This window comes from Lynx rufus, unplaced genomic scaffold (assembly GCF_022079265.1).
Source record: "Lynx rufus isolate CCGP_SWC_20201006 ecotype Redwood Valley unplaced genomic scaffold, mLynRuf1.p SCAF_5, whole genome shotgun sequence".
Lineage (NCBI taxonomy): Eukaryota > Metazoa > Chordata > Mammalia > Carnivora > Felidae > Lynx > Lynx rufus.
The window spans coordinates 24,580,232-24,607,411 of NW_025814867.1; the positions used below are offsets into that span (position 1 = coordinate 24,580,232).

Consider the following 27,180-nt stretch of genomic DNA (forward strand, 5'->3'; position numbering starts at 1 on the left):
GGCTTCCCTGCAGGGTTGAGTCCAGGTGCTGAGTGCCTTCCCCTCCTGACTCCCTTCCCCACTCCTCCTTGGCATTTGCTCCTCCCACTTAAGCCACTCTTCAGTCTTCTCTCAGGGCCAGCCCCGGGGAATCGGGGAATCGCACTAACAACACATCCTCCTCCCAGGACCCCTTCTACAGGCAGAAGCCTTGTCCCTGCCTCCCCTGCAGCCAGGGTGATGGGTAAGTGGGAACGGGTTGCAGGTGGTCAAGGGGGGTCCTCTGGCCTCACAGACAGCTGTGCAGAGGAGTCACCAGTCCCACCCAGGGCCGAGGCACCCTCGGACTGCTCCACCAAGTCCCCAACCCCTCCCCGAAATGCACCATTAGGGGGACCACCGACAGCTTTGTTTTTATTTTGTAACTTGTCTCTGTCAGGCCACATTCTTGACCTCTTAAGGGTGTGTGTGTGTCACCAGAAATTTGTGCACTCCGGGAGGCGCATCTGTGGCGAGAAAGGACCCTTCTCACAGAAAGGTGAAGGGCCCGGGAGGCACAGATGGTTGATGCGTGGACCCTGAGCATGCATTCGGCCTCGGCCTCTTGTTCCTTCAGCAGGCTCCTCACAACACCCTCAAAGCGTCAGGCTGCTTGGATGCCAGGATGCACGGGTTGCCGGGAAAGGGGGGAAGAGACACGTGGCTGCCAGGAACGCCAGAAAAGGTTTCGGTACCGAGAGAGCCCAGGGAAGTCCTCTGGCCGGAGAGGCTCCGGAAGGCTCAGAGGTGAGACCAGTGACCTAGGCCCAGCCTGCCATCCTCCTCCTGCGGCGAGGCAGGGACACTCTACTCCCTGCAAGTCCCCGCCAGGAGCTAGGATCCGGGGGGCAGGGTGCGCGGACAGCCACCAAGCAGGATGCGTTTCCCCCAGCATGTGCTGTAATGTAGGCTTGACGCTCTCGCAGCAGTTCTGGCCAGAAAGCGTACCCAGCTGGGGGGCCCTAGCAGACACCTGAGGCCTGAGCTCACGGCAGCCGTTGTTGAGGAAGCAGCCACAGTCTCCTGTGTCTGTCTGTCTCAGAGGGATAAGGAGTTTCGTCACAAGGTGTAACTGAAGGGGGAAAGGGACTGCAGTAGATGTCACATCCCCAGGGGATCTTCCCAGAGGAAGGACAGCTAACAAAGGCCATGCTGTCGAAAGAAGAGCATCGTACGCTGCCCTTCCCCTTGTCCCTCAACATGGGGATCCCCACCTCCTGCCACCTCAGCTTCTGGTCCTAGCCCCGCATCCATCCAGTCAGGAGCGTCTGGTTCCCGCACAGCCTCCCATCCCACAGCTTGGGCAGGCCCTCTTACCCACGCACCTGCACAGCAGAGGCCTCGAGGCCTCTTCCTCACTCGCTGGGCCTTGTTCCTCTGACTTACCATCCCCCCTCCTTACCTGGAAGCGGATCTGACCCAGGGCTCTCCTCCAAGTGCCCAGGATGAAGGGTGGCCCCTTGTACCACCCACCCTGTCCCCCTAGCCCACTAACCTTCTTCCTGCTGGGCCCCTTCCTGGCTCAAGGCCTCACATATGCCCTTTTCTCTGTCCAAAACACCTTCCCTTGCTCCCCAGTTTATACCTGGTGGAAGCCAGCTTCAATGGCCGGACCGTTCTGGTGAGTTTCCACCAGACTCCTCCTGCCCGTGGAACTGCTTTCTGGAGGTCGCATTGTTATATTTCACTTTGCCCGGTGTGCCAGTTACTATGGCTACCCAACAAATCACTGAAAAGTTGGCATTAAGTAACCATTTATCATGCCCATGGGTCGTGTGGGTCCGGAATGCAGACAGAACATGGTGAGGATGGTTTGTCACTGGTGCCTCTGATGGAAGACTCGAAGGCTGGGGGCCGGGGTCCTCTGAAATGGCTCACTTAGACGCCTGACAGTTGATGCCAGGATCATGGGCTATCTGCTGGGATCCCCAAAGTGGCCTCTTCACGTGGCCTGGGCTTCCTTGCAGCATGGTGCCTCAGTTCCAAGAGCGAGTGTCTGGAGAGAGAGAGAGAGAGAGAGAGAGAGGGGAAGAGAGAGAGAGTGAGCACCAAGGGGAAGTCCTGTCTCCTTTTATGACCTAGACTCAGAAGTCACACAGCGTCGCTTCTGCCCCAGTCTTTTTGTTGAGGTAGTCACACGTCCGTCCCGTTTCAAGGGGAGGGGAAATAGATTCCAGTTGTTGAAATAGGCAACATTCTGGAAGCACGTGTGAGACAGGAAGTGCTATGGCCACATTGGGAGAATACAATCCACCACGCCCTTTGACTGGAGGCTTCTTCAGGGTAGCCAGAGCGAGGCCTCGGCCATGCTGCGGTAGTCCAAGGTAGTCCCGCTCCAGCCATACCGAAGAGCTTAAAGGTGCTGTTCAAACCTCTAATGTTTGTAGCTACTCACACCTCTCCTCCAGGAAGCCTTCTGTGATGGTTTTAGGCAGGGCCCCAAAACTTTTTGACACTCTTTCCATCAAGAGCCCCTTGAATCTTTCTTGGCTCTGGGACTTTTTAACCAGTAAAATATGGAGGACATGATGCAATGACAGTTTCTGGGCCCAGACCTTAAGAGGCCAGACCGCTTCTACTTCCTGTCTTTGGTATACTCACTCTTAGAACCCAGTCATCACGCGGCAAGAAAACCCAAGCAGCCCTGCAGAGAGGCCTGTGTGAAACCAACAGCCAGCGGCCGACTTAGAGTGAGCCGTCTTGGAAGCGGATCCTTCGGTCCCAGTTGACACTGTGGAGCAGAGACAAGGCACACCTGCTGAACTCCTCCCAAATTACACAATCGTGAGCAAACAAAACGATTGTTGATTTAAGCCGTTAAGTTTCATGGTTGGTGGTGATGCAGCAATGGGTGACTTTCCCTAACACCCTAGCAGGACTCATCTCCTCCAAACCCCCTCGTCTTGTGACCAGCCCTCCAAGTCCAGAACTTGCATTTCCCTCCTTGAAAAGAGGGTCTGAGCTTTAGCAATTCGTTCACCCATATTTGTAGAGCACTTACTGTGTTCTAGGAGCTGGAGACGCACGGTGAACAAGACAGACAAGACCCCTGTCTTCAGGGAGCTCGGGGTCCAGCGAGGGAGACAGGCAAAGCCTTCTTATTCAATGCATTGCTTCTGTGAACAAATGAACGAGATAATTTCAGATGAGAATGACGTGGCAGAGACTCTTCAGGATGGCCAGTTCCTTTTCCCCCGGGGCAGGGACACAGCTGGACCACACTTCCCTTGCCGTAACTGCGCTTGGACCACTGGGTATGGGTGAAGACGCAGGAGCAGTGTATGGAAGGGGAGGAGGTGAGTAGATGACCCTGGGAGCCCCAGAATGCAGGAGTTAGGAGGCCGGGACACCCTTTACTTTCCCCAGATTATGAGACCCAGCCTGTCCTAGATTTTTCCCAAGCCTCTTTGCTCTCATTCCCACAAACATTACCCGTGGGGAAAGAGCCGGGGCCAGTTCTGACAGACTGGGGGGAGCGGGAGGCCAGTATCACTCCCAACCAACCCCCATTCAGAGGAGATTTTAGTGCCACTGGACCCCAATGCCCTGGGCCCTGCCTGTCTTACTTTCAAGATGCCAGGGCTCCAGCCCATGTCCAGCCAGTGAAGAAGGTTCTTTGAGTCTGACAGGTGAGCTCTGAGAGCCTCCATTTCCTTATCTGTAATATGATGGGGAGAATGCCAAGCTTGTCCACATGACAGGGGTGCTGCAAATACAATCAGGTCAGCGAAGTGTCAGGTACTGTGCCCAGGTACTGAGCACTTGCATGATTAACTCTTACAATAACGTCACGGGGCTAGGTGATGGGGAAGGCACAAGCCTTGTGCCCTCCCCCGCTGATCCAGGGTGGCCTCAGCACCTGGGTGACAGGCTCTGCCAGTCTGTGGGATGCATGAACGTGATGGCTGAAGGCTCCTACCTGCCGGTGTCAGCATCAGCACCAGGGCCCGAACTCACTGCGTGTTAAAAATGGAGGTGTCGTTCCTGGGCGTATGTGCGTATAATTCAGCTAGTGCTCTCATGGCGGTGACCAGGCCGCTGCCAGGTTTCTCAGAATCCTGCCACCTCAGAGATTCAGAGAAACTTAGATTTTCAGAGAAAGTCTGTTGGTACGCCGCAGAGATGTTAACCACAGAGCCTGAGCAGAAGCCAGGTGAGAGTTAGTTCAGCAGGCCAGGCAGAGTTCACCCTTCCTGTCCCCAGCTGTGGGCAGAGGCCCCAAAGCACAGTGTAAATGTCAGATCCGTGCCCCTGAGCGCGTGGGAGGAGCACTGTCCCAGGAGTCAGCAGCCCAGCAGTCAGCTCTGCCCTGTCCAGCAGTACACAAAGCCCACCCAGGCCACACAGCAGTCATCCTCCTGCTTAGGCAGGGTTTGGTCCCAGCTCATTCAGAAGACATGGGGAGCCCCTCCCAGTTCCTGACACTTGGCTTCTCCGTCGGAAAATGAAAGGGTTACATTAGATCAGGTCCTTTTTTCAAACTTTTCTGACCATAACCCACGTTAAGACAAACATTTTACACGTACTACATAGGACAACCTCAAGTGCTATAACTCACATCCCAAGATGTCAGTGGCTTAACACGAGAAAAGTTCATTTCTCACTCACATAATTTCAATGCACTGTTTCCTGCTTTGTGGGTGAATCCTGAATCCACAAAGTGATTCAGGAACCCAGCCACCCTGACCCAGAAGTAAAATGTCACTTTCAATCATATTCCATTAGTGAGGGCAAGTCACCCAGGGGCCCTTCCTAGAGCAAGGGTCTGGAGATGGTCACTCCAGGAGCCCACCCCCTCCCTCGGGACACACGTATTCTCCGAGAGGGGAGCACAGATCTGGCAGCCAGTCAGCCGCCTCTGACACACCCTGGATACACACACACACACACACACACACACACACACTCACCCATGCAACTGAAATAGAAGGTTCATGAAACAAACTTGCTCATCCTGCATGTGATGCTTCCTGATTCTAATACCTTCTACCTTATTTTATTTTATTAGTGCTGGGCATGCCCCACTATTGGATCAGTGCCTACAGTTTACAAATTCAGACGATTACTCAAAGAAACGGCCATAATATTATCCTACTCTGTAGAGTGTATAGAGTTGAATGGCCACATGTTTTGAAGGACTTAATTCAGCCAAGAAGAGGGTTCCTTAACACCATAGCTGCTGCTCAGGGGAAGATGCAATGCAGAAAAGTTGGCTTTTAACCCACTATAGGCTCAGATGAACTACTAATGTATCCAAAGAACTGAGGCCTGGTCAAACGTCCAGGAGCAGAAGGCACACCTGGGGGCCCAGGAGGATGGTTTCTAAAGCAAGTTACAGACCGGAATGGAGGAGGCTCCAAGCCTCCTTCTGAGAGGGATTTTGCAAGTTCTTTTCCCAGAATGCAGTTGACTTTGGACAAAATTCCAGCTAGGTGGCAATGATGATGCCCTAGAACAGTGGAGAAGAGGGGCGCCTGGGTGGCGCAGTCGGTTAAGCGTCCGACTTCAGCCAGGTCACGATCTCGCTGTCCGTGAGTTCGAGCCCCGCGTCGGGCTCTGGGCTGATGGCTCAGAGCCTGGAGCCTGCTTCTGATTCTGTGTCTCCCTCTCTCTCTGCCCCTCCCCCGTTCATGCTCTGTCTCTCTCTGTCCCAAAAATAAATAAACGTTGAAAAAAAATTTTTTTTAAAAAAAGAACAGTGGAGAAGCAGCAGGCATCTTAGCCCCTGCCATGAAATATCCCGGTATCCCCCCAGACCACCTCTTCTCTCTCTTGCCCCCACCCCCAGGAAATATCTAGTCTGCCTCCATCTCATTGCTGATGCTCCCTGAGCTCTGATGGGTCTGCAAAGCAACTTCTGCTCTGGAAGTTCTTTTCTCAGAAACACCTGGGAGAGGGCCCTGTAACTGTGACTCAGCTTAAGACATATATGACCCAAAGTCACACTGGAGACACTGGCCCCTTTCTTTGAAGAGACAAATCAGCCTTCAGTGAGTGACCTAGATCCAATTTCAAAATTTCCAACTAATTTTGGTCAATAACTTGTGCAACTGTCCTATTATGAACCGAGAGCAAGGAGCCTCTCCATGGAAAAGGTGTGTGAGGGCAGGAATATGGGATTGTTCAGGCAGTGGATCTGGGTTCAAGAAGGGCCTCTGCCTCCACATAAGCTGTGAGCTCTTGAGCAACGTGCACTTCTCTCAACCTCCATTTTCTTACCTGGGAATGGGAAACGTTACCTGCCTCCCAGGACATGTGTGAGAAGCAGATGGTTTAAAGTAAGTGAAGGGCAAGACTCATGGTGAGTACCCCGTAGACACTGCCCTGTCCACCCTCAACCTCTGGAAGAGGAAGGGCCACATAACACATTTACTTTCTAGGTGTAGACTTCATTGCCCTTCTGCATGGATGTGACAAGCCAAACAAGCCCTTTATTAGGAATATATGTGTGGTGGACAGGTGCATTCCGAGGGCCACACACACCCAGCCCAGCCAAGGGACTGGCCTTGGGGAACCTGTTGCTACCGTGTATATTCCCTGACAAGTCCAAATATGACAATTTGTGAATTTGAGAAAGGCGGACTCAGGAGTAGAGGAGGGATGTGATGTGTGCCAAACCAGGAAGAAAGGGTAGCAGGTGGATTTGCCCAAAGAAGCGAAGTGTTGAGCTGGACCTTGGAGTTGACTGGGCGGTTTTGTGGGGAGGTGTTCTAGACACTGGGAGTAGCGGCATACACAGAGTGTGCAGAGGTGAGGCCCTGAGCAGGGAGGGAGCAAGGGAGGTTCTTGGTGGGGTGGGGGCCCTAAGCGAGAGACCCCAGCAAGGTCTGAGGACTCCAAGTCCTCTCTGGGACCTTCTCCCCACTCTGGGGTTGTGTTTATTAGAGGTGAAGGCTTCTACAATATCTGTAGTTCAAAGCTCAAATTTAAGGAATCGCCTCAGAATGGCCAGGCTGTCTCAGACAGGAGCCTGGGGAGATTGGCACTGCTGTAGGGAAACAGCATGAGCAAAGGCAGAGAGGCTGGGATAAAAGAAGGAAAGAAAGACAGTCTAGAGAGACATTTCTGGTGTCAGGGAGGAGCATGAGCTCGAAATAAGAAGGATCTGAGTCTCTGCCTTGGCCCTGCTTCTCGCTGGGTAGCCTTGGGCAAGTCACCTCCCCCTCTCTGGACCCCAGTCTTATCTCCTTATTGATGAAATGAGAGGTAGGAACTGCACAGAAATCACCTGTAGGGGCCTAGAGTGGGAACTTCCAGAGCTGAGGGTGTGGGCATGCTCACCCTCCCTCCAGATCCTGGAATCTGGGCACGGCACAAATGGCTGCAGATGAAAGAGGGGAGGGTGAGAGGGAATCAGTGCATCAGTGAAGGCCCCACAACCTGTTCCTGGGACAACAGGCTGTTGCCGATAGGGAGAGCAAAGATGTGGAGGAATTATAACTCATGATTTCTAGTGGGAGTTATGGTGCAATGACTTTGTAAAATAGTTCAGGGGCTTCTAATAAAGTTAAACATACACTTAACCAGCAATCACACCCCTAAGTATTTACTGAAGAAAGATGAAATACACGCCTCACAAAAAGACTTACACATTACCATTCACAACAGCTTTGTTCACTATAGCCCCAAACTGGAAATCACCCAAAAGTCCATCAACGGACAGCAAATGGCGGAACGGCCAGGTGACGGAGAGCCACTCAGCAGCACAAAGGAGTGAGCCTTGGGTACACGCAGCATGGATGGACCTCATGGACATAAGGGTGAGCTACAAAAACCAAACAAGAAGGAGTCCCTACTAGGATTCCATTTAGATAAAGTTCAGGAAAAGACAAAAATGAGTCTATAGTGACGGACCTCAGAGAGTGGTTGCTGCTGGTCAGTGGGGGCGGGGGTTGTCTGGGAAGAGGCCCGAGAAACGTTCTGCATTGTGTTCAGTAAATATCTTCCTCTCCCCTCCCTGTCCCCCTTCCCTCCCTCCCTTTCCCTCTTCTCTCTCAATGAAACTGTCTTCCGTCTGCATATAATCAAATAATTGTGAGTACCCAACAACAGAACATATGCATCTCCTATGGATCTATGGACACATATTTCTGCATACACATGCATTCAACAAGTATTTCAGACACCATTCTAGGCACCAGGGAAGCAGTAGTGGAAAAAAAAACAGGTCCTTATGGAGGTGATAGTCTAATGTCACCATTCTTGCCAGTCCCCCACCCCAGCCTCCTCTGGTCTCATAGATGTTACAAATCTGGGTCACTGGTTTGGGTAAATGAAGAGCTCAGAGTCATGGTGAATAATTATGTTTATAATAATAATAAGTAATAGGGACTCGGCCAACATGGCAGAGAAGTAGGGGGATCTGTACTTCCCGTGTCTCCCAAATAAAGAAGGGCTGAAGCCAAAGGACTTTGAACCCCAAGAGTCTGGGAGGAAAAGAGACTGAATCTACCAGGAAGAAAATGGGACAACTTGAGAGACCATAGGTGAGTGATTGTGAACTAGGGGAGACAAAACGGGCCATGTAGGCATGGAGGGGACGGATCATCTTCTGCCGAGAGACAAAGGGAAGAGAAAGAGCGGCTGGGGAAGCGTAGGACTGTATCTGGACAAGAGAAAAAACATCAGACCTGGACGAAGAAGGATCCCATCTCTAACTGCAGGTTACAGGATCTCTAACTACAGATCCCATCTTCGGACTGGGGTCTGCTGCCCTGTTTGCACACCTGGGGAGGAGGGGAGCCACTCCTGGGTTCCGTGGTAGATCAGCGGCCCAGTCTGCAGCAGGAGAAACCGGTCCCCTCCCCTGAAGGTCTCGGCACAGGACAAAACCAGCTGGGACCTCATATCGGGAGATGCTTCCCCAGTACTGGGGCACACGAGCAGGAGTTTAATTCCCAGCCAAGCCTCCGGGGCAAAGGAGTCGGCGGAGCAAGACAGAGAGCCTCGTCTGCGCCCTGGCACAGCGAGGAGGGCTGCAAAGGAGTGATTTGGGACACCATGTCGTGGAGAAGAGACTGGGGGGTCGCCATTTTTCTCCTCACCACCAATAAGGCGGGGCCTCGGGGATCGGTCTGCGGGGCCCACGGTGGAGACAGGACCAGCCTACACCAGACCATGCCCTCCACGCCAGGTAACTGCATATCTACTGGAGCGGGATAGACGCTGTGGAACTATACGGCCTCCTTCTCCAGACCAGCGCTGCTGCATTGCCTGGATTAATTCTAGGTCAATTCTGGATATATAGATAAATTCTCCCCCCAATTTCTCCTCCTTATCTCTTCCCTCCTCTAGGCTGGTTACTCTGGTTATTGGTTTGTTTAAACAGACATATTTAAACAGACATATTTATTCATACATGTTTTACACCTCCTTCTTTACATTCCTTTCTCTCTCTCTCTGGAATAATCAAGCCATATAGTTTCTCTGTCTGGGTAACTTTATGTTCATTTCTTTTTTCCCCGCCTCCTTTCTTATTTTCCTTTCTCTCTCTCTCTGGATTAAGCCTTTTAGTCTCTCTGCCCAGTCAATGTTTATTTCTTCTTTTCCCCCGCCCCTGTCATTTCTCTCTTTGTATGTGCTCTTCCATCAGCACTGCCTCCACCCTGTTCTTTACTGTGTTTCTGGTTTTTGCTTTTGGATTGTTTTTAGACTTTTGTTTTCTGTTGTTTGTTTGTTTTATTTGCTTGTGTGTTTGCATGTTTTTGTCTCCTGTGTGTTTTCCTTCACAGGGCTACTTCAAGGAATACATCAAAGCACACCTGACGGAGGGTCCAAAACATCACTATGAGTAGGGAAATAAAATAACCAAAGTGACAACAACAGAGAGCAAGTAACACTCTCCAAAAATCACTTCCTGAAGGGCCAGGCCCTGGACACTGTATGACCCCCCTTTAATATAGGAGTACTCACAGGTGCAGCACATAACAAGCTGTTAAAACTCATAACGGACAGAAAACTAGCCAAAATGATGAAATGGAAGAATTCTCCTCCAAAGAAATTCCAGGAAGAAGTGACAGCCAAAGAATTGATCAAAACAGATTTAAGTAGTATAAGAAAGAAATCTGGAATAGCCATACTTATATCAGACAAACTAGACTTTAAATTAAAGGCTGTAACAAGAGATGAAGAAGGGCTTTATATAATAATTACAGGGTCTGTCCATCAGGAAGAGCTAACAATTATAAATGTCTATGCCCTGAATTCGAAGGACCTAAATATATAAAATAATTACTCACAAACATAAGCAGCCTTATTGATAAGAATGTGGTAATTGCAGGGGACTTTAATACTCCACTTACAACAATGGATAGATCTAGACACAGGATCCATAAAGAAACAAGGGCCTTGAATGATACATTGGATCAGATGGACTTGACCGATATATTTGAACTCTGCATCCCAAAGTAACAGAACATACTTTCTTCTTGAGTGCACGTGGAACATTCTCCAAGATAGATCACATACTGGGTCACAAAACAGCCCTCAATAAATATAAAATAAATGAGATCATACCATGCACACTTTCAGATCAAAATGCTATGAAACTTAAAATCAACCACAGGAAAAAGTCTGAAAAACCTCCAAAAGCATGGAAGTTAAAGAACATCCTACTAAAGAATGAATGGCAATTAGAGAAGAAATTAAGAAGTATATGGAAACAAATGAAAATGAAAATACAACAATCCAAATCCTTTGGGGTGCAGCAAAGGCAGTCCTAAGAGGAAAATAAATTGCAATGCAGGCCTATCTCAAGAAATAAGGGAGGAACATGGCGGCGTAGGAGGATGCTGGGCTCACGGCGTCCTGCTGACCACTTAGATTCCGCCCACATCTGCCTAAATAACCCAGAAAACTGCCAGAAGCCTAGCAGAATGGACTCTCTGGAGCCAAGCATAGACGAGAGGCCCACGGAAGAGGGTAGGAAGGGCGGCGAGGCAGTGCGTGCTACACGGACTGGCGGGAGGGAGCCAGGGCGGTGGAGGGGCAGCCCGCCCTGCAAGGCAGAGCCCGAGTCTGGCTTGCAAAAGCAGAGGGGCCAGACAGAGTGTGTTCTGACAGCCAGCAGGACTTAACATCTGGAATATTATAAGTCAACAGCTCTGCTCCGAGAGCAGGAGGACTAGAGGACAATGGGAGGGAGAGTTGTTGAGCCCCAGAGGACAGAGCTCAGCTTGGTGGGGAACAAAGGTGCTGGGAAGTGCCATCCCCCTCACCCATCCCCCAGCCAAAATCCCAAAGGGAACCAGTTCCCATCACGGAACTTGCTTGCACCACGCAAACACCCAACACTGTGCTTCTGTGGATCCATCCCTCCGACGGGTCTGCCTCCCTCCTGGTGCCACAGGGCCCCTCCCGAAGCGGACCACCGAAGGCAAAGCGAGCTGAGTCTGCCCTTCCCGCCCCTGTGCATCTTGCTGATCCACCCCGGCTAATACGCCAGATCCCATTGAAGCAGCACCATAAGCCTGGCGGTGTGCAAATAGCCCAGACAGGGGCGACACCACTCCACAGTGAGTCCTGCCCCTGGGAGAGGGGAAGAGAAGGTACACACCAGTCTGACTGTGGCCCCAGTGGTGGGCTGGGGGACACATCAGGTCTGACTTCAGCCCTGCCCACCAACGCAAGTTACTCCAGACAGCACAGAGGAATAGCCCTGCAGTTCCACGCCACTACAGGGACTATCCAAAATGACGAAACGGAATAATTCTCCTCAAAAGAAACTCCAGGAAGCAGCAACAGCTAACGAACTGATCAAAAACGATTTAAGCAATGTAAAAGAAAATGAATTTAAAATAAAAGTCATAAAATTAATCACTGGGCTTGAAAAAAGTATAGAGGACAGCAGAGAATCTATTGCTACAGAGATCAAGAGACTAAGGAACAGTCAGGAGGAGCTAAAAAATGCTATAAATGAGCTGCAAAATAAAATGGAGGCGACCACAGCTCGGATTAAAGAGGCAGAGGAGAGAATAGGTGAATTAGAAGATAAAATTATGGAAAAAGAGAAGCCGAGAAAAAGAGAGATAAAAAAATCCAGGAGTATGAGGGGAGACTTAGAGAACTAAGTGACACAATTAAATGCAGTAATATACACATAACTGCAATTCCAGAGGAGGAAGAGAGAGGGAAAGGTGTGAAGGTGTACTTGAAGAAATTATAGCTGAGAACTTCCCTGATCTGGGGAAGGAAAAAGGCATAGAAATCCAAGAGGCACAGAGAACTCCCTTCAGACATAACTTGAATCGATCTTCTGCACGACATATCATAGTGAAACTGGCAAAATACAAGGATAAAGAGAAAATTCTGAAAGCAACTAGGGATAAACATGCTCTAACATATAAAGGGAGACCAATAAGACTAGTAATGGATCTATTTATGGAAACTTGGCAGGCCAGAAGGGAATGGCAGGAAATCTTCAATGTGATGAACAGAAAAAATATGCAGCTGAGAATCCTTTATCCAGAAAGTCTGTCATTTAGAATAGAAGGAAAGATAAAGGTCTTCCCAAACAAACAAAAACTGAAGGAATTCGTCACCACTAAACCAGCCCTACAAGAGATCCTAAGGGGGATCCTGTGAGACAAGGTACCAGAGACATCGCTACAAGCATGACACCTACAGACATCACAATGACTCTAAACCCGTATCTTTCAATAATAACACTGAATGTAAATGGACTAAATGCTCCAACCAAAAGACATAGGGTATCAGAATGGATAAAAAAAAAAACAAGACCCATCTATTTTCTGTCTACAAGAGACTCATTTTAGACCTGAGGACACCTTCAGATTGAAAGCGAGGGGATGGAGAACTATCTATCATGCTACTGGAAGTCAAAAGAAAGCTGGAATAGTCATACTTATATCAAACAAACTAGACTTTAAATTAAAGGCTGTAACAAGAGATGAAGAAGGGCATTATATAATAATTACAGGGTCTATCCATCAGGAAGAGCTAACAATTGTAAATGTCTATGCGCTGAATATGAGAGCCCCCAAATATATAAAACAATTACTCACAAACATAAACAGCCTTATTGATAAGAATGTGGTAATTGCAGAGGAGTTTAATACTCCACTTACAACAATGGGTAGATCATCTAGACACAGGATCAATAAAGAAACAAGGGCCTTGAATGATACATTGGATCAGATGGACTTGACAGATATATTTAGAACTCTGCATCCCAAAGCAACAGAATATACTTTCTTCTCGAGTGCACATGGAACATTCTCCAAGATAGATCACATACTGGGTAACAAAAGGGCCCTTCATAAGTATAAAATAATTGAGATCATACCAAGCATACTTTCAGACCACAATGCTGTGAAGCTTGAAATCAACCACAGGAAAAAGTCTGGAAAACCTCCAAAAGCATGGAGGTTAAAGAACACCCTACTAAAGAATGAATGGGTCAACCAGGCAATTAGAGAAGAAATTAAGAAATATATGGAAACAAATGAAAATGAAAATACAACAATCCAAACGCTTTGGGACGCAGCGAAGGCAGTCCTGAGAGGAAAACACATTGCAATCCAGGCCTATCTCAAGAAACAAGAAAAATCCCAAATACAAAATCTAACAGCACACCTAAAGGAAATAGAAGCAGAACAGCAAAGACACCCCAAACCCAGCAGAAGAGAAATAATAAAGATCAGAGCAGAAGTAAACAATATAGAATCTAAAAAAAACTGTAGAGAAGATCAATGAAACCAAGAGTTGGTTTTTTGAAAAAAATAAACAAAATTGTAAATCTCTAGCCAGGCTTCTCAAAAAGAAAAGGGAGATGACCCAAATAGATAAAATCATGAATGAAAATGGAATTATTACAACCAATCCCTCAGAGATACAAGCAATTATCAGGGAATACTATGAAAAATTATGCCAACAAACTGGACAACCTGGAAGAAATGGACAAATTCGTGGACAAATAGCCAAAGTAATTTTGAAGAAGAAGAAGACCAAAGCAGGAGGCATCACAATCCCAGGCTTCAACCTCTACTACAAAGCTATAATCATCAAGACAGCATGGTATTGGCACAAAAACAGACACATAGACCAATGGAATAGAATAGAAACCCCAGAACTAGACCCACAAACGTATGGCCAACTAATCTTTGTCAAAGCAGGAAAGAACATCCAATGGAAAAAAGACAGTCTCTTTAGCAAATAGTGTTGGGAGAACTGGACAGCAACATGCAGAAGGCTGAAACTAGACCACTTTCTTACACCATTCACAAAAACAAACTCAAAATGGATAAAGCACCTGAATGTGAGACAGGAAACCATCAAAACCCTAGAGGAGAAAGCAGGAAAAGACCTCTCTGACCTCAGCCGCAGCAATCTCTTACTTGACACATCCCCAAAGGCAAGGGAATTAAAAGCAAAAATGAACTATTGGGACCTCATCAAGATAAAAAGCTTCTGCACAGCAAAGGAAACAACCAACAAAACTAAAAGCCAACCAACGGAATGGGAAAAGATATTTGTAAATGACATGTCGGACAAAGGGCTAGTATCCAAAATCTATAAGGAGCTCACCAAACTCCACACCCGAAAAACAAATAATCCAGTGAAGAAATGGGCAGAAAACATGAATGGACACTTCTCTAAAGAAGACATCCGGATGGCCAACAGGCACATGAAAAGATGCTCAATGTCGCTCCTCATCAGGGAAATACAAATCAAAACCACACTCAGATATCACCTCACACCAGTCAGAGTGGCTAAAATGACAAATCAGAGACTATAGATGCTGGCAAGGATGTGGAGAAACGGGAACCCTCTTGCACTGTTGGTGGGAATGCAAACTGGTGCAGCCACTCTGGAAAACAGTGTGGAGGTTCCTCAAAAAATTAAAATAGATCTACCCTATGACCTAGCAATAGCACTGCTAGGAATTTACCCAAGGGATACAGGAGTGCTGATGCATAGGGGCACTTGTACCCCAATGTTCATAGCAGCACTTTCAACAATAGCCAGATTATGGAAAGAGCCTAAATGTCCCATCAACTGATGAATGGATAAAGAAATTGTGGTTTATATACACAATGGAATACTATGTGGCAATGAGAAAGAATGAAATATGGCCCTTTGTAGCAGCGTGGATGGAACTGGAGAGTGTGCTGCTAAGTGAAATAAGTCATACAGAGAAAGATGGATACCATATGTTTTTACTCTTATGTGGATCCTGAGAAACTTAATAGAAGTCCATGGGGGAGGGGAAGAAAAAAAAAAAGAGAGATTAGAGACGGAGAGAGCCAAAGCATAAGAGACTCTTAAAAACTGAGAACAAACTGAGGGTTGATGGGGGTGGGAGGGAGGGGAGGGTGGGTGATGGGTATTAAGGAGGGCACCTTTTGGGATGAGCCCTGGGTGTTGTATGGAAACCAATTTGACAATAAATTTCATGTTAAAAAAAAAAAGAAACAAGAAAAATCCCAAATACAAAATCTAACAGCACACCTAAAGGAAATAGAAGCAGAACGGCAAAGACATCCCAAACCCAGCAGAAGAAGAGAAATAATAAAGATCAGAGCAGAAATAAACAATACAGAATCCAAAAAAACAGTAGAGACCAATGAAACCAAGAGTTGGTTTTTTGAAAAAATAAACTAAATTGTAATCCTGTAGCCAGGTTTCTCAAAAAGAAAAGAGAGAGGACCCAAATAGATAAAATCACGAATGAAAATGGAATTATTACAACCAATCCCTCAGAAATACAAGCAATTATCAGGGAATACTATGAAAAATTATATGCCAACAAAATGAACAACCTGGAAGAAATGGACAAATTCCTAGACACCCACATACTACCAAAACTCAAACACAAAGAAATAGAAAATTTGAACAGTCCCATAACTAGTGGAGAAATTGAATCAGTTATCAAAAATCTCCCAACAAATAAGAGTCCTGGACCAGATGGTTTCCCTGAGGAATTCTACCAGACATTTAAAGCAGAGATAATACCTATCCTTCTCAAGCTGTTCCAAAAAATAGAAAGAGAGGGGAAACGTCAGACTCATTCTATGAAGCCAGCATTACTTTGATTCCCAAACCAGAGACCCAGCAAAAAAAGAGAACTACAGGCCAATATCCCTGATGAATATGAATGCAAACATTCTCAACAAGATACTAGCAAATCGAATTCAACAGCATATAGGAAGAATTGTTCACCATGATCAAGTGGGATTCATTCCTGGGCTGCAGGGCTGTTCAACATTCACAAATCAATCAATGTGATACATCACATTAATTAAAGAAAAGAAAAGAACCATATGATCCTGTCAATCAATGCAGAAAAAGCATTTGACAAAATACAGTATCCTTTCTTAATAAAAACCCTTGAGAAAGTCAGGATAGAAGGAACATACTTAAACATCATAAAAGCCATTTATGAGAAGCCCATAGCTAATATCCTCAATGGGGAAAAAAATGAGAGCTTCCCCCCCACCCCCGAGATCAGGAACACGACAGGTATGTCCACTCTCACCGCTGTTGTTTAACATAGTGTTGGGAGTCCTAGCATCAGCAGGCAACAAAATGAAATCAAAGGCATCAAAATTGGTAAAGTTGAGGTCAAACTTTCACTTTTTGCAGACGACATGATACTTTACATGGAAAACCCAACAGACTCCACCAAAAGTCTGCTAGAACTGATACATGAATTCAGCAAAGTCGCAGGGTACAAAACCAATGTACAGAAATTGGTTGCATTTTTAGACACCAATAATGAAGCAACATAAAGAGAAATAAAGAAACCTAACCCATTCACAATTGCACCAAGAACCATAAAATACCTAGGAATAAACCTAACCAAGATGTAAAAGATCTGTATGCTGAAAACTAGAAAAGCTTATGAAGGAAATTGAAGAATACAGAAAGAAATGGAAAAACATTCCATGCTCATGGATTGGAAGAATAAATATTGTCAAAATGTCAATACTGCCTAAAGCAATCTACACATTCAATGCAATCCCATTCAAAATTGCACGAGCATTCTTCTCAAAGCTAGAACAAACAATCCTAAAATTTGTACGGAACCACAAAAGACCCCAAATAGCCAGAGTAATATTGAAAAGAAGACCAAAGCAGGAGGCATCACAATCCCAGACTTTAGCCTCTACTACAAAGCTATAATCATCAAGACAGTATGGTTTTGGCACAAAAACAGACACACAGACCAGTGGTATCCATTGGAAAAAAGACAGTCTCTTTAATAAAAGGTGCTGGGAGAACTGAACAGCAACATGCAGAAGAATGAAACTAGACCACTTACTTACACCATACACAAAAATAAACTCAAAATAGATAAAGGACCTGTATGCGAGACAGGAAACCATCAAAACCCTAGAGGAGAAAACAGGGAAAAACGTCTTTGACCTCAGCTGCAGCAATTTCTAACTCGACACATCTCCAAAGGCAAGGGAATTAAAAGCAAAAATGAACTATTTGGACCTCATCAAGATAAAAAGCTTCTGCACTGCAAAGGAAGCAATCAACAAAACTAAAAGGCAACCAACGGAATGGGAAAAGATATTTGCAAATGACACATCAGATAAAGAGCTAGTGTCCAAAACCTATAAAGAGCTCACCAAACTCCACACCCGAAAAACAAGTAATCCAGTGAAGAAATGGGCAGAAGACATGAATAGACACTTTTCCAAAGAAGACATCCAGATGGCCAACAGGCACATGAAACGATCCTCAGCATCATTCCTCATCAGGGAAATACAAATCAAAACCACACTGAGATACCACCTCACACCGGTCAGAGTGGCTAAAATGAACAAATCAAGAGACTATAGATGCTGGCAAGGATGTAGAGAAACGGGAACCCTCTTGCACTGCTGGTGGGAATGCAAACTGGTGCAGCTGCTCTGGAAAACAGTGTGGAGGTTCCTCAAAAAATTAAAAATAGACCTACCCTATGACCCAGCAATCACACTGCTAGGAATTTACCCAAGGGATACAGGAGTACTGATGCATAGGGGCACTTGTACCCCAATGTTTATAGCAGCACTTTCAACAATAGCCAAAGTATGGAAAGAACCTAAATGTCCATCAACTGATGAATGGATAAAGAAGTTGTGGTTCATATATACAATGGAATACTACTTGGCAATGAGAAAGAATGAAATCCTGCCATTTGCAACAACGTGGATGGAACTGGAGAGTGTTATGCTAGGTGAAATAAGTCAGGCAGAGAAAGATGGATACCATATGTTTTCACTCATATGTGGATCTTGAGAAACTTAACAGAAGACCATGGGGGAGGGGAAGGGGGGAAAAAGTTTCAGAGAGGGAGGGAGGCAAACCATAAGAGACTTTGGGGTACTGAGAACAAACTGAGGGTTGATGGGGGGTGAGGGAGAGGGGAAAGTGGGTGATGGGCACTGAGGAGGGCACTTACTAGGAAGAGCACTGGGTGTTGTATGGAAACCAATTTGTCAACAAATTATATTAAAAAATAAAATAAAAAAAATAATAAATAATACTAATAAAAAAACTGAAGAAGAACTTGGGAAAAGTGATTTTCCATTTCAACACCGTACATAAATGGAAAGCTCACAGTCGGAAGGAAAGATGAGAGAGATGACTGAGAACATAAGGTAATCCAGTGTTTCCACTGGCTTTCTTACGTAGACTTAAAAAAAAAAAAAGAAATTTACCTTTTTATTTTGAAATAATGTTAGGCTCACATAGAAGTTGTGCAGCTAGTGTACAGAGAGTTCCTATGTACCCCTCACCCAACTTCCTCCAGTGGTAACACCTTACTATGCAGAGAACAGTTCTCATGACCAGGAAATTGATGTTGGTGCATTATTATCAAGTAAACTGCAGATCTTAACTCCACCTTCACCCCTTTTCACATGCACTCTTGTGTGTGTGTGTCTATGAAATGTCGCCCCACATACAGACTCGCACAGCCACCACCACAGTCAGGATGCCTGATGACTCCATCACCGCAATGAGCTCCCCCACACCCCCCTGCGGCTGCAGCCTCTGGTGGTCTGTCCCCAGGGCCATAGTTTTCTCATTTGAGAGTGTTCTATAGTCTGTGCGTGATCCCTCTCCGGGACTGGCATTTGCACTCAGCCTAACACTCTTGCCATCCATCCGAGTTCCACCTAGTAGTTCGCTCCCTTTGTTGCTACGTAAAATTCCATGGTGTGGATGTGCCAGTTTCTCCATCCACTCATCCACTGAAGGACATTTGGGCTGTTGGTAGTTTTTGGCTGTTACAGATAAAGTTGCTAACAGCATTGGTGTACAGGCTTTTAAAAGACCTTTGAGTTCATGCTCTGTCTCTCTCTGTCCCAAAAATAAATAAACGTTGAAAAAAAAAATTTAAAAGACCTTTGACATGGGGCCCCTGCGTGTCTCAGTTGGTTGGGCATCTGACTTCGGCTCAGGTCATGATCTTCCCTTCCCAAGTTCGAGCCCCATGTTGGACTCTGTGCTGACAGCTCAGAGCCTGGAGCCTGCTTTAGATTCTGTGTCTCTCTCTACGCCTCCTCTCCTTGCACTGTCTCTCAAAAATGAATAAATGTTAAAAAAGTCCTTTGATGTGTGGACTTTACTTTTTCTGCCTGCCTCAAGCCACAGATTTTCATTAATATGACTTCACCATCATGCACAAAACTCCACTCATCTGGATGTAACATATGTAACAACACAGACTATAACACAACTGAGAGGAAGAAAGCAGGCAAGACGTGGAGAAGAAGCAATAATTTGTAAATGTCAAAAAGCCCCTGTAGAAGGTCTGTCGGCCATCACCTCACACCTTTTAATGCATATTTTACACGCATCTAAAGGCTTAGCCATGTTGTCTCCTGTCCACATCAGTTTAGAAGGCATGGAGATGGCTTTTGACAGCCGCTGGAGTTACAGCTGGTGGTATGACAGAGGGCTGAGACTGGAGAACCATCCCATAAAGCTAAAAATGCAGCCAGTCAGTGCAGGATAAATAATCCAATTCATGTCAGCAAATCAGAGGGCATCTGTGTCACTGCGGCTGAGTGCCCTTCACAGAAGTTACCAGAACCCTCTGGAAAAGACTCAACAAGGCAACGACAGATGGCATGTGTTTAAGAGTGATTTTCACCTCAAATCCTTGACAATTACAGAAATCAAAATGCTTCAAGTAGTGAGCTCTAGCAAACAGACATGAATACCACCTTCTCTAATGCCAAAAAATAAGGTATCATGTTATTAATTTTAATGAACACATTCCAACAGAAGACATATATATGCTTTATGCCTAAGAAGAATTGAATCAAACTTTCCCCAAAGAGTATGGCACTGAAGCCACACACACCTGGGTACGATCATCAGTGGGGTGACCTTAGTCAAGTCATTTAATCTCACTCAGCCTCGGTTTCTCCATCTGTGAATGAATGGGAGTCATAACAAGAATGGACCCAAAGGAAGATGTGTGGCATGTCAGGGTCTTGTGAAGAAACGACTTTCACATGAGAACTTTCCTTTGAAGCAGTTTCAACTCCCCACCCTCCTGGATGTCAGGGGAATGGGGCCAGCTGGTTAGTGGCAGTGAAATCTCTGTTCTCAACCACTTCCTGCTCAGTGTCCCCTCTGTCCCTACCCTGTCCGACCCCTCCCACCTATCGCCAACATCAAAGGCTTCATTGGGCTCTGGGACACTCAGGGACAAGCTGGCTGGTGAGGAATCTGACTCAGCACCACCGGAGACTCCTCCGTCCCCGGACTCCTGTCTACACCCCCAGATTCCTGTCCACAACCCCTCTCTCCATCTCCACCAGCAGACAAGCACCATCTCTCCTCTCAAGATCCGAGGGCTCCTGGAGGCAGCATCTAAAGGCGTTGACCTCTTCTCACGAAATTAATCTTGCATCAGCTGTCAACTTCTAAACCTCCCAGTGACAGGAGCAACCCACTCCCTCCAGACACTAACCACTTAATTATACTTACTGGGGCAAATGTTTTCTTTCTGAGAGAATCTGTTCAGTGCCCCTGTCTGCCCGAGCAGGAAATGTGCGCACCCTCCTTGCCGCTCTGGAAGCTCACTCATGCCCACTGGGGGATATGGGATTCTTCAATGGGGAGTCTGATCCTGGAGAAACTCCTACACATGGGATGCTCACATTCCAAGCTCTGCCCTGAGACCAGAGGGGTGCAGTCTCCTGGTGCCACCAACCAGTGGTGCGATTGGACTAAAACCCTGGGACCTCGGTGGGGCCTCAGTTTCCTCATCAGCAAAATGGGATGACAAGACCCTCTCCTAGGAGAGTGGTAAGAATTAAAGGAGATATTTAAGGTTCCCTAAAATGTCACTGTCCCTAGGCCAGCACGCGAGGGTACATTTTCCCCACAGCAGGGGCAGCCCCCAGAGGGAGTAAGCCCCACTGTGGGCGCCGGTACACACACACACACACGTATCAGCCCTCTGCTTGCACTGCTCCTGCTAACATCCCATTGGCCAGAACAAGTCATGTGACCCAGGAGGCACAGGGAGCAGGGCCCGCAATGGGACGAGGGAGGGAGGAGCTAGAACAACACTCCAGATGCCACGATGGTATGTTGTTGAGCTGGGATTTGTATCCACTCCCTTTGAGGGCAAAACCTCCACATTATTAACTTGCAGTGACTCAAAATAAGAATGAATACTTTTTGGGGGCGCCTGGGTGGCTCAGTTGGTTAAGCAGCTGACTTTGGCTTAGGTCGTGATCTCACAGCTCATGGGTTCGAGCCCCATTGCAGGCTCTGTACTGCCAGCTCAGAGCCTGGAGCCTGTTTCAGATTCTGTGTCTCCTACTCTCTCTGCCCCTCCCCTGCTCATGCTCTGTCTCTCTCTCAAAAATAAATAAAGAGTAAAAAACAAAAAAAAATTGAAAAAGAATACTTTTTTTTTTACTTATAGGTTTTTTTTTATTAATATCCATCTATGATTGGCCTTAAATTGTTTTCCCAGGAGGGAAAAGCCTGTTTAGTGAGCATTCACAGACTAGGACTAGGAGTGTTTTACATATATTAACCACTGCAACAACCCTGTGAGGTACGTGTTGCTATTATCCCATTTTACAGAAGAAAAAACCGAGGCACAGGGCGGTTCAATAACTGGCCCGGGGTCTCACAGTGTTCTGTCATCACAGGCATAGAGGACACGAACCAGACTGGCTCTAATGCGTGGGCTCTCCCCACCGGGCTTGCCTGGGATGACAGCAACCTTGAAAGACTGGCAGCACTCAGCAGGCAGCGGAGAAAGGCCCTCTTCATGCCCCCACCCCACTCAGGATGGTTTCTGTCATGAGCAGTCTCAGTTCTGAGTTCACACTGCCAGAAGGTTCCCTCTGCTGTTAACACGCACACCTGGCTGCCTTTGGAGACACGGCCTCGCTCAGTCCCTGCAGCTGTCGTGATGCCCATTTTAAAGGCAAGGAGCCTGAGGGGCGGGGAAGGAGCCACCACCGTGGGCTCTTTCTGGAGCTAGTGTTTGAACTCTGGGGGCTGAGGACCACGGGGGCTCAGCAGCCCCCCAGACTGGGGTGGGGGGGGGCACAGGGCCCCGGCTGAGGCAGAACGTTGGGGTACTCCCAGTATGGGGGAGGGGGCCTTGTTTCTCAAAGAGGCCACCCATGGGGCTTTCCTCACAGGGGTGTCCTGGAGGACCAGCCTTCCAGCCAAACCTGAACTGTGGCCCCTCCCCCAAACCACAGCAGAGAAAACACACAAATACACATTTGCACAGAATGGATATTCTCTCTCAGAGGTCTTTCCCACTCGACCTTTTCTCTTAGGAGCATCCACCACCCCTCGGCCTCCTCCTAACTCAGCCCCAGACTGCTCTGCCGCTTTCTTAACTACTTGCTTGACTCAGGGAACATGAGGAATTTGCTATGTGTGCACCCCCAAAGCACAGGAACCTCCAGCAGCCCTGCTATCGGCAGAAATGCTCCAAGGATGGGGGCGCCTCGGTGACTCAGCCGTTACGGGTCTGACTGCAGTTGGGGGTCATGATCTCGCAGTTCGTGAGTCAGGCCCATGTCAGGCTCTGTGCCGACAGCTCGGAGCCTGGAGCCTGCTTTGGATTCTGTCTCTCTCTGTCTCTCTCAAAAATAAATAAACACTAAAAAATTTTAAAAAATAATAATAAATGCTCCAAGGATTAAACATTTAAAACGAGGTGGTTATCTGGCAACAGGACTGACGCGAGGCCCACTGCTTGATTTGCAGCTGAGGCATCACAGCGGACTCTCACACGACGGGGGTCTGAACTGCGCGGGTCCGCCTCAGTGAGGGCTTTTTGCAATAAACATGGCAAGAGGTTCTGGAGATTTGCAACAATTTGAAAAAAACCCACAGACAAACCACATAGGCTAGAAATATCAGGAAAAAAATTGAGAAAAAGTCAGGTACTGTAGTAATGCAGTATACAATACATATCCAAAACATGTCCTAGGTGACTATGTGACCAGCAGGGTTCTGGTCAACAGTAGGCTATTAGTACTGTAGGTACCAGCACTAAAAACAGGGAGATCTGACACGAAAATCAGGACTTACGGCAGCTCCTAAAGCCTGGGAGGCTCTGCCCACAGGCCACACCAGGCCGGGACTAGTGAGCCGGGGAGGCACCCACGGTGCCATTTAAGGAGCCTCATTCTCCGGTCCGTGCCCAGCCCCCCCCCCCCACCCCGCCCCAGACCAGCCACAGCCACTGAGCAGAGAGCATCATGTTTGTCAGGCCTGCTTTTAGGTTTGGCCAATGCCTCCATTTACCCTGAGTGGACCCTGGAGAAGTTGAGCCACATCCTGCTCTTTCTGCTCCCCTCCTGTCCCCTCTTCTTTCTTTTTTTTTTCATAATTGGCAGCCTAATTTTTTTCTTAACTGAGTTAGAATTCACATACGGTAAAGTGGATCTTAAAGAATCCACGCAGTGAGTTTTGACAGGTGTTTGCACCATGTTAACGACTGCCCCATCGAGATACAGGGTCCTTTCCTCAGCCCAGAAAGCTCTCTCACCCCTCCCAGTCACCCCGCCTCCTCGCCTGAGGCGCCACTGATGTGCCTTCTAACACCAGGAATGCTTTCGCCTGTTCTGGGACTTCACAGGGATGACTCCTACAGAGTGTAGTTTTCAGGGCCCATCCTCTGTCGCTCATCCACCATCTGTGAGACTGGCCTGTTGCTGCAGGTTTCCCCAGTGGTTCCTTTTTCATTTCATTTTACGTTATAGAGAGAGGGAGAGAGAGGGAGCGAGGGAGGGGGAGAGGGGCAGAGGGAAAGAGAGAGAATCTCAAGCAGGCTCCACACTCAGCATGGAGCCTGACGGACGGCTCAATCCCACAACCCCGGGATCAGATCATGACCTGAGCCAAAATCAAGAGTCAGCTGCTCAACTGACTGAGCCACCCAGGCGTCCCCTCAGTGGTTCCTTTTTATTCCACTGGGGGCTATACCACATCTGGTGTAGCCATTCCCCTGCTGGTGGACAACTGAGTCATTTATGGGCTAGTGTGAATAACACCAATATATGAACACATTTCAGGGGATTTGCTGGAATATGTAAACCCCTCACACTCATGGGGGAAGAGAGAACATAGATTAGGCCCAGTCTTCATGATCCTCATCCCCTTCCCTAGCTCTAAAAAATCTGTCGTCTTTGCCCACCCTTTCTGTGGGCTCACAGAGTTAAGGATCTTTGAGGAGGGACAGAGAGGGGAGGGACCAGCCACGGATAGGAATTCAGTGAAAGACTGCAACAATACCACACACATACACACACACACGCATATGAACATTCATGCACGTGCACAGGCACACACAGGCATGCACACACGTGCACATATATGCATACGCACACGGGCACACCAAGACGTGCACACATATGCATATATGCACCGGCACACACAGAGGCATGCACACACGTGCACATACCTGCATATGCACACGGGTACACAGAGGCGTGCACACATATGCATATGTGCAATGGCACACACAGAGGCATGCACACACATGCACACAAGTGCATATACACAGAGGCATGCACGCATGAGCACACACATGCATATGCGCACAGGCACACACAGAGGCTTGTCCACATGCACACACATGCATATGCAAACAGGCACACACAGAGAGGCATGCACGCACATGCAAATACATGTGCACAGGCACACACGGAGTCATGCACACATGTGCAAGTACATGCATATGTACACAGGCACACACAGAGGCATGCATACATGTGCACACATGCATATGTACACAGGCACACACAGAGTCATGCACATATGTGCAAATACATGTATACGCACACGGGCACACAGAGAGGCTTGTGCACATGCACACGCATGCGTGTGCCCAGAGGCATACACACAGAGGCATGCACACGTGCGCATACACAACCAAGGCACACAGCCTAGCCCCTGGGGTTGGGCACAGCCCCCTTCGATCAGCTCTGCCTCATGAAGGTATTAATCATTTCATGGTCTGTTTTCTAGCTGCCTGTTTTGCCTCTGAGTCTGCCACCGATCCTGGAGCTGCCAGCCTTCTCTTTCTACATAAGACACTATTCTGCCCACATCACCCACTGTTCGGGCACCTTGCATGCCCCCAAACTGATCTGCATGGACCACAGGTGGTTGCTTCCTCCACTTCCCTCCTGCGCACACACTCCACACCTGTTCCCACTGTAGGGCCTTTGGGCTTTGGCTGGGTGGGCGTTCCTGCTGTTTATCTAAGCTTTCTCCTGGTCAGCTGCCCCTCCTGGATGAAGCCATTCCCAAATGCCAGCAGCCTGGATGCTTCCCCATGATCTGCCCCTGCAGACACACTCTCACCTGTCCCAGCTCTCTCTCTGCTGTCGTTATTGTAGTGACCACTTAGGTGCAGGGCGAGAGAGCAAAAGAGCACTGGGTCAGGGCCGGCCCCTGGTGTTCTGGGCTGACAGGAGAGGTCTGAACCTGTACCTAGGGTAACGGGGTGGGGGTGGGGGACAGGGTGAATCAGGTATGGTGGAGACAGATCTTGGTGCTCGGCCCCCTTGGTTGCCGCCTGGGGTGCCCTACTTTTGGGGCACAGGAGCTGCTCCCCAGTGGGCATGCCAGTTCTCACATCCCCTAAGTGCACAGGTAAATATGAAGGTCACCTTTGCTCAAGTATAAGTGACCCCAAATGTAAAGTTTTCTCAGTAAAATCTATCAGATTGTTTATGACCATGTAGACTTACAGGGATCAAGCAAAACTATTCAAATTTCGTGTATATTTTATTGATTAATTGGTTGCACACAAATCCTAAGCATCTCTTGAGACTGGATTATCTTGTGCTACTTTTCTTGCCTGTTAGGTCTGGCCCAGTCTGAGTACAGAGGTGCTTTGCACAGTCCAAGAACAGCCCCATGATGGGGGTAGGTGGGGGGTCCCCCATGGTGGCAAGAACTGGGACCGAAGTTCTCCTGAGGATCCATGGGGTAGGCAAGGCAGGGGGTGGGGGTTGCTGGACAGAATGCGTGCCCAGGCTTTTTCCCCAGGAAGTAAATGGATTGTTCTCCTTCAGACAGACCAGCCCTGGCTAGTTTCCCTGTGGTTTCCAGTCACGGCCAGTCCTGACTCACTCATGTCCCCACGCTAAGGTTTCTGTATTAGACCAGAGAGAGACAGCAAGAGACAGAGCCAGACAGAGCCAGAGAGAGAGACAGAGACAGAGATAAACAGATACATGCAGACTGAGAGAGCCAGACCAAGATAAAGTACTAGCCACAGAGACGCAGAGAGAGAGAGAGAGAGAGAGAGAGAGGGGGCGGGGGGTGGGGGAGGACACACAGTCATACCCACACATACTCACAATGCCAGCAAGATCCTCAGCTGTTCAGAGACACGCACTGACACAGAGACCCCGGAGAAACACTCGGAGCCACAGACGCAGAGGCACAGATGGGGAAAGGAAGACACAGCACCCAAGAGAGAAAGACTGAAAATCTGCAGGAAACATACAGATAACCAGCCCCTATGATTGCGATAGCTGCACAGGGTGCTAAGCACAGGGCCTCCTCTGGCCTTTCATGTCTGGCAAGCCCCCACCGTCCTGAAAGATCACATGAGGGAGGCTCTTCATGAGTCTAATAACTTCTCACCCAACCCCAGATCCTCGCCCGGAATGCTTTCTCAGAAAGGGC

The 27,180-nt window shown here is 47.8% G+C and overlaps 1 long non-coding RNA gene across 2 annotated transcripts; it reads right to left on the minus strand.

Annotated features, from left to right (window-relative positions):
- Nucleotides 1–1,214: 1,214 nt before the first annotated feature.
- On the minus strand, nucleotides 1,215–27,118 carry LOC124527084 (uncharacterized). 2 transcript variants are annotated; one of them, XR_006965802.1, is made up of 5 exons: nucleotides 26,850–27,118; nucleotides 3,585–3,724; nucleotides 3,020–3,134; nucleotides 2,620–2,749; nucleotides 1,215–2,014 (listed from the first exon to the last, which is right to left on the minus strand). It is a non-coding gene; the product is annotated as an uncharacterized LOC124527084 (long non-coding RNA). The 2 variants fall into 2 exon arrangements; XR_006965801.1 differs by lacking the exon at nucleotides 26,850–27,118 and having other exon boundaries at nucleotides 3,585–5,172.
- Between the last annotated feature and the right edge of the window lie 62 nt (nucleotides 27,119–27,180).